General features: G+C 51.5%; 1 protein-coding gene across 2 annotated transcripts in view; it reads left to right on the top strand.

The window, feature by feature from the left end:
* Nucleotides 1–2,797: 2,797 nt before the first annotated feature.
* Nucleotides 2,798–7,762, top strand: part of CRISPLD2 (cysteine-rich secretory protein LCCL domain containing 2) — a 93,622-nt gene continuing 88,657 nt past the window's right edge. Inside the window, exon 1 of one of the 2 annotated variants that reach the window (XM_011971441.1) lies at nt 2,798–2,997. The gene's annotated coding sequence lies outside the window, so the exon portion shown is untranslated. The remainder of the gene's footprint in view (nt 2,998–7,762) is intronic. The other variant, XM_011971434.1, reaches the window with a different exon arrangement.

Raw genomic sequence — 7,762 nt, forward strand, 5'->3', positions numbered from 1 at the left:
GGCCATATATTACTTCTCATCTATTAACCATTTGTGCCCCGAGAGAGAGAAGAGATGCCATTATTACCACATTCATTTCACAGATGGGGCATGGAACACAGAAACATCAAGTGACTTGCTGAAGGCCAACAACTTGGAAGCAGAGGAGCTGGGATTTTAATTGAGCCTGATGCCAAATGATGGCACAAACCAGCAAGCTAAGGACTCAATCTGCCCCATGGGTGATCCAGCCCGGACAGCAATTGTAGCTTGCAGAGCAGAGGTCTCTGGTTGCAGCTCTGCCAATGGTGTCCTTGGAGCTTCTGGGCTGGGATAGGTCTCCCCAGAGCCACCCTGGGCCAGTGAGGAGCCTACAGGGTTGCCATACAAAGGATCTGTAAGGAGATGAGGGTTGGATTAGCAAAGTGGCAAACATTTCACTGTTGACAACTACCAACCACTCATCCACATGCTGGGCCTATGAAAAGGCTGATTCTGTGCAGCTTTCCTTCCCCTTTGCTGGAGTGGGGATGGAGTGGGGACCCAGTTTATTCCATTCCCCTGCACCCAAGGTTTCATGGTCACAGGCAATGGCAGCCGAGTGGGTGAGAGTGTGAATTCAAATCCCAGCTCTTCTATTCAGAAGCTGGGTGGCCTCAGGGAAGTGACTTACACTCTCTGCGCTCAGTTCCCTCATTGGAAAAATGAGGCTAATAACAGTACCAGCCTGGAGGGTTGTTGGGGGTGGCAGGATTTCACAGTATAATGCTTTGGGGTCAGGTACTCAGAAGCATCTGTTTTGTTGTTGTTTTTTGTTTGTTTTGTTTTGTTTTGAGATAGGGTCTTGCTCTGTCACCCAGGCTGGAATGCAGTGGCTCGATTTCAGCTCACTACAACCTCCGCCTCCCAGGCTCAGGCAATCCTCCCATCTCAGCCTCCCGAGTAGCTGGAACCACTGGCACATGCCATCATGCTGGCTAATTTTCATAGTGACTGGATTTCATCTTGTTGCCCAGGCTGGTCCTGAGCTCAAGCCACCTGCTTTGGCCTCCCAAAGTGCTGGGATTACAGGCCTGAGCCATCGTGCCGGGCCCCCAAAGGCATCTGCTAACACAGATCTCTTCTCCCCTTGGGTTTGTCCTTTGTCAGTCTAAGGACTGTTGTTCTGGAACAGTCTTATTCACCACTGAGCCCTCCAGTGCTTGAAACAGAGCCCAGAACATAGTAGGTGCTTAATTATTGGATGACTGCATGCCAATTGAGTGCATCTGAAGAATGATGCTTCAAAGACTGAGAAAAGTAAAACAAAAAGAGGAAAAAAGATCACAGAGAACATCTGCATTATTACTATCCTTTTGAGAGGGAGTTTTGTTCTTGTCTCCCAGGCTAGAGTGCAGTGGTGCGATCTCAGCTCACTGCAACCTCTGCCTCTCAGGTTCAAGCGGTTCTTCTGCCTCAGCCTCCCAAGTAGCTGGGACTACAGGCATGCACCTCCATGCCTGGCTAATTTTTGTGTTTTTAGTAGAGACAGTTTCACCATGTTGGCCAGGCTGGTTTCGAACCCCTGACCTCAGGTGATCTGCCCGCCTCAAACTCCCAAAGGGTTGGGATTGCAGGCGTTAGCCACCGCGCCCGGCCAATCTACATTATTCTGTATCTGCATTTGAGCCGCACCAAAATCTTAGGCAAGGTTTCCCCGTTTGAGTCCACATCACGCAGGCAGCCTTCCATAGTCCTTGTTCCACCCATTCCCCATCCTTGTTTCTCCCACTTGCCCTGGCTCATGGGGGTCCCAGACTCTGAGATCCCAGAGGTGTCTTGTTTGTGCCAGCTGCATAGCACAGGGCCCAGCACAGAGAGACTCGATGGGTATTTGGGGAATGAGTTAACACTGAAGGAGCTAATTCCGGTGTCTTGGTGCGGAGATGAGCAATGCGGACAGGCCTCCTACTGCCCTTGGGCCGCAGCAGCTCACCGCACAGTGCCTGCATACCCGTCCACATTCTGTGACTGAGGGGGGAGCACGGGAGAGTCCCTTAGCTCTTAAGGAACGTGGATTTACCTGTTTCAAAGGTGATTTCGTCTGGCTCGAAATTGATTTACCTATATACCTGCACAAGTTAAGAATGCTAAATGCCTTCGGGCAAAAGAGGTATGAACATGCTGCACTGCTCCTAGCTACGGCACTTCGGGCACGCTCTTCTCCAAGCCTCAGCTACTGGATCTGTGAAATGGGATGATTTCCACCTCCCTGGATTCCTGGGAACGCGTCCTGAGGTCGTTGAAGGTAAAGTGCGGAGCCTGGACCCCTGCGCTAGCGCCACCATCCGGTAACAAGTCTCCCTTTCTTCGTCTGCAAATTGGGAAGAGTGTGCCTAAGTTTTCTAAGCACGTGTAGAGGGTGGGAGTCAACTCAGTAACTGTGTACTCTGCACCGCGCCACAGTTCACAGCGCCCAGCCCTTGCGGATTTCATTTGCTAAAATCCTGGGAGGTCGCTTCCTTATTCCTATTTTCCAGTTGAGCTGCAGAGAGTTGGAGTTGGTAAATTTGCAAGCCCCTTGTGGAAAGCGCTTGGCGCCGCGTCAGGCGCATAGTAAGCGCTCAATGAAAACTATACTTGTGTGGCTAGTGGCGAGGAAGCTGAGCGTCTCCTTGTCCCTAGCCGGCCCTGGAGGCCAGCGGCCCCGCCTTCCTCGCCCACCCGGCGCCCGCGCCTCAGCCCCCGCCTCCTTCAGCCAGCTGAGCCTGCGGGGCGGGGCCGGGGGCGGGGCCTGTGCTGATCGGTCCTACCAGCGCCGCCAGCCACCTGGGGGCGTGGCCTCCGGGCTCCTGGCAGCCTACAAGAGGCGGTGCGCTGAGCCCCAGCACCAATTCACATCCCAGGGCGTCTCCAGCCGCCCCCTTTGAGCTGTCTGCTTGCTGTGCCCGCTGTGCCTGCCGTGCCCGCGCTGTCGCCGCTGCTACCGCTGCTCGACGCGGGAGACGCCAGCGAGCTGGTGATTGGAGCCCTGCGGAGGTAAGTGTGACTTCCATGCCTCTCCCTTTTGCAAACTGTTACCCTCCTGAGAAGCTGGAATAACTAGAATAGATGCCACCTCGCAGGGCTGACTGTGTGAGGGCACCACACTGAGTGCTCTGCTTGCATCGCGGAACATAGCTTTGCGACAGGCCCTTTTGCAGATGAAGAAACTGAGGCTCAGCGAAGACAACTCATTTGCCCAGGACCTCGCAGCCAGGACTCCAAAGAGCCGGGCTTCAACGCGATCTGAGTGCAGAATGCTGCTACTTGGGGGCTGTTTACTCTCTTGCCTTCCTTGTGCAGCGCTAGCATTTGTTGCATTCCTGTGTTCGTGGTGGGTGTCAAGAACTGGGAAGCTGATGGCATGGATGTGGCAGGCATTAGAATGTGTCCTACTCATGTCTGGAGGAACAGGGTGATCTAGTGGCATATGCATTCAGCTGCCGTTTGCTGCCACGCCCCTCTATGATTTCATTTGCAAGGTAGCCTTCTTCCCATATTTCAGATGAAGATGCTGAGGGTCAGAGAGGTGAAGTAAGTTGTCCAGGCAGAGCCAGGGCTGGAACCCAGCTCTGTCTGTCTCCAGAGCTTCAAATGGATGTGTACAGACTTGGGGCCATGTCAGGGTTCTGCAGTTTGGGGGAACACGTTTTTGGGTTTCTTTAGCCAGAGCGGGCACCTGCATAACTCCTGTGTGGGGAGTTACCGTGGAAGCTGAGGGCTCGCTCTGGAGTGTGGGGGACATCAGTCGTCCCATGTGGACAGAGCCAGGGTTAGTCTCTCATGTGCTGCAGACCCAGAGCCTCCCTTGCTAAGGCTGGACAAGCCAGGGAGGACTTCGCTGATGCCTGCTCATCGCAGTCCAACTGGAATTGGGCGTCTCTCAGTCAAAATGTGGTTGCTGCCCTGGCTGAGAGAAGCAGCCGGGAACCCGTGCAAATGCCTGGCTTGCCTTGCAACTGAGAGTGGGGTTGTGAGTTTCCCCTTTGGGCCTTTGGACCCCTTGCCCTGGTAGAATGGGGTGTGCCTGCTTTTCCCATCCAGGGTCTGGAGTCTGACAGTGAAGACAGCCTGCAGAACAGGACCGGGGCGTGGCCCTTTCCAGTAGACTGAGGCCATGAGCTGTGACTGTTGGCTGTCTCAGGGCTCCTTGGGTTATATGCACCTGATTTTCTGCTTCTGCCCTGATCTGGCTGTTTCCACTCAGGAAAAGGAGCAGGTGTGGGACTATGTTGCCCGTGCGGCAGGCATGCGGTCTGTACCACACACTTTACTTGTATTGGCATTGCTGCAACACTCTTGGGCAGTAGATCTCTCGATGCCCACTCCACAGCTGAGGAAACTGAGGCTCAGCAAGGTGAAGTGCTTGCCTAGGATCCCCCAGCTAGTATGGAATGCTATCACCCCCAGGTGGGTCCTATCTGCACTCTTGACCCTGCTTTCTTTAAGACACTTCTCTGCCCACTGCCAGCTCCACCTGTGAACCTGACCTTCACACAGGTGATGTTTTGTCTTAGAGGGGCTCCAGGTAAAACCACTGGACAATGTACCCAGGGAGGAGAAACCAAGAGGGTGATTTTGATTTTTGCAGTCTCTTAAGGTGTAAGAGTCGGAATAGTAATAATGCCATTTGTAATAATACAAGCAGCTGACATTTACATGATGTTTAGTACAGACCAGACATCCCAGGGTTTCCATGGATGAGCTCACCGCCTGCTCTATGAGCTGGGCACTTTTTACAAGGAGTAAGTCGAGGCTCGGAATTATTAAGGTGTGTGCCCAACATGACACAGCCAGGGCGGGGTAGAGCTGCCGTCCAGGCTGGGCCCTGAGCCAGATTCTGGGGGAAGGTGCCCATCTAATGACCAGCCACATGACTGTCACGGCAGAACTTGCTACTAGTTGAGGCTTTTCGTGCCATGTGGGAGTTTTTTTTTAACGTTGGCAGGGATCTGGGTCCCTGGTCCTGGCTGAGGTGAGGCTGGAAGGGGATCAACTGCCCCTGGGCTTGGACTCAACACTGCTGACAAGTACTGAGAGCCCTGTCCCGGGACCCAGATCAGTGCTGGCTCTCAGAGTCCTGCCTCCAGCCTGGAGAGGAGAGTTGGCTGGACTGGGAAGGCCTGAGCTAGGGAAGAAGACTGTGAGGTCCCTTAAAACCTCTGTACTTCATCCCTCAAAAGACCCCAAGTTAAGTATGTGGCCCTTTGTAGGTTGCATTTGCAAGTTTTTGGAGGCAGGACCCTCTGACGTCTTTGGAGGTCAGAAAGTTTTTGGAGGCAGGGCACTGACCTCTTTGGCCTGTGGGAACTGGAACTTTTCTTTCCTCTGTCACCAGCGTCATTTGCTGTGTGTGGGAGGTGCCTGCATGTCTGCCTGCGCCTGACTCAGGAGGCTTTTTCTTTCTTTCTTTTCTTTTTTCTTTTTTTGCAGACGCGCTGGTTTTTGATCAGTCCCAGATGTGCAAACCCAGGATCTCTCAAAGGGGCCGATGGCTTGTCAAGAAAGGAAAATTCAATCTGGGCATAATTTATTTCACTTCGTCTTGAGTTCATTGAGTGGAACAGATGCTCAGACCTTCCTGGGACGGTGACCCAGAGCACCTTGTAAAGTCTTAAATAGAGCACGCTGAGTTCTGGGACAGGCAAGGGACAGTCCGATCTGGGTGGTGGTAATAGGATGGGCCATGTTCTGTTTTTCTTTTTCCTGAAAAAATGTTTTGTGGTAAAAATACACATAAACATAAAATTTACCATTTAACCCATTTTGAAGTGTACAATTCAGTGGCAGTTAGTACATTTGCAGTATTGTGCAGCCACCACCACTAATTCCAGGGCGTTTCATCATCCCATAAGGAAACCCCCTACCCATTAGGCATCATTCGCCATGCTCTTCCCTTCAGCCACTAATCTCCTTTCTGTCTCTATGAACTTGCTTATTCTGGACATTTCATGTGAATGGAGTCACACAATGTGTGGCCTTTTGTGTCTGGCTGTTCTCACTCAGCATCATGTTTTTAAGGTTCATCCACACTGTCATGTGTCTGAGACCTTCATTCCTTTTTATGGCTGAGTAATATTCCATTGTATTAATAGACCACGTTTTGTTTATCCATTCTTCCACTGAAGGAAATCTGGGCTGTTTCCACCTTTGGCTTTTACGAAGGCATCTGCTGTGAACATTTGCATACAAGGTTTTGTGTGGGCATATGTTTTCATATCTCTTGAGTGTTTACCTGGGAGGAATTGCTGGGTCGTATGGTAACTTTATGCTTAACTTATTGAGGAGACTGTGTCCTCTTTTTTGACTCTCTTCTTGAAGCATCAACTCAGGCCATGTCTTTCCAGAATGTGTTGCTGGCCTTCTCCATGGGTGCAGGGAAGCCCTGGCAGTTGGCATTGGTGGGCAGTGTTGGCATGCCACCTGGGTCACAGCGGCAGCCGGCAGGGCATCCTGAGACATCACGCTGCCTTCTACCCCAGGCTGTGCAATGATGGGTACTCTTGGACAAAGACCCCTCTTGCAAGGCTGCGAGGACATCATGGTTCTGCCGAGGGAGATTTAGCTTTGATTGTCTTGAGTGCTGCGTCAGCTTAGACAAAAACCACGGAGTCAGAGGGGAAAAAAAAACAAAACAAAAAACGTCCTGATGAGGATTGTGCAATTTCCGGTCCATCATTCTTTAAAAAATTATAAATTATGAAATCCCACATTTTCAATCCCAATTTCTGGAACGTGTTTTATTTTGAGCACAGAATGGCAACATCCCAGGAAAAAAAGTCATGCTCCCATTTTGCTTGTAATCAAGGGAGCTGGAACTGACCCTACCCCCAATTTTTTTGAATAGGGAAAAGACTCCACTGGACCCCTCTAAGGATTGGGAGCTGGCATCTTCTGAGTCTGACTTGAGAAGAGTCTGGTAACTCCTAGAGGAAACAGGCAGGGTTTTGCGAGCCGGGGAAGATGATAGTGGGTGGGTGGGGAGTTGGCGAGGGTGTGCCAGGCAGAGGCACCGTGTGTGTGCAAAGGCCTGGAGGTGGAGAAGGGCCTGCGACTTTTGGAGAATGGCAGAATGTTTGGTGTGCCTGCAGTCTACGAGTCAGGCTCAGGGTGGCAAAGGTCTGCCCTGCAGGTGTTGTGATGAGCTGTACCACTTAGTGGGCACCATCAAGATGAACAGAAAGTAACACGGTGGCATTGCACTTGAGAACAGCTCACTCTAGATTGAACTGTGTCCTCCAAAGTGTGCAGAGCCCATACCTAGTGCTCCTCAAGGTGATTGAGCACCTGCACAGATCCAGCAGCAAATCCTCCCAATCCAAGAGCTGTTCTTTCCGTTCTCTGTTCTTTCGGTCCTTCTGTTTATGACAAGGTGAAAGTCACAGGTGGAGTTGTCCCTAACACCTCTCCCACACCCTGATCTCCTTTTACAACAAAGAGCAAGCATCCTCTACAACAAAGCCTTTGGCTGGTATCAGCGCCTGGCTGGGAGGAAATAGCTGGGTTGTTTTTACTGTTTAATTTCACTCTTGCTGTCTGTTCACGGCCCTAGTGATCAGGTTCTCTGCCAGTGGGAGTGATAGAAAGTTACCTTTTTAAAGTAAATTTCTTGGAGCCCAAAAAACAAGCCAAGTTAAATAAAAATTCAAAATATGGGGCCAGGCGCAGTGGCTCACACCTGTAATCCCAGCACTTTGGGAGGCCGAGGTGGGTGGATCACCTGAGGTCAGGAGTTTGAGACCAGCCTGACCAACACAGTGAA

The sequence above is a fragment of the Mandrillus leucophaeus genome, unplaced genomic scaffold (assembly GCF_000951045.1).
Source record: "Mandrillus leucophaeus isolate KB7577 unplaced genomic scaffold, Mleu.le_1.0 Scaffold10, whole genome shotgun sequence".
Classification (NCBI taxonomy): Eukaryota; Metazoa; Chordata; class Mammalia; order Primates; family Cercopithecidae; genus Mandrillus; species Mandrillus leucophaeus.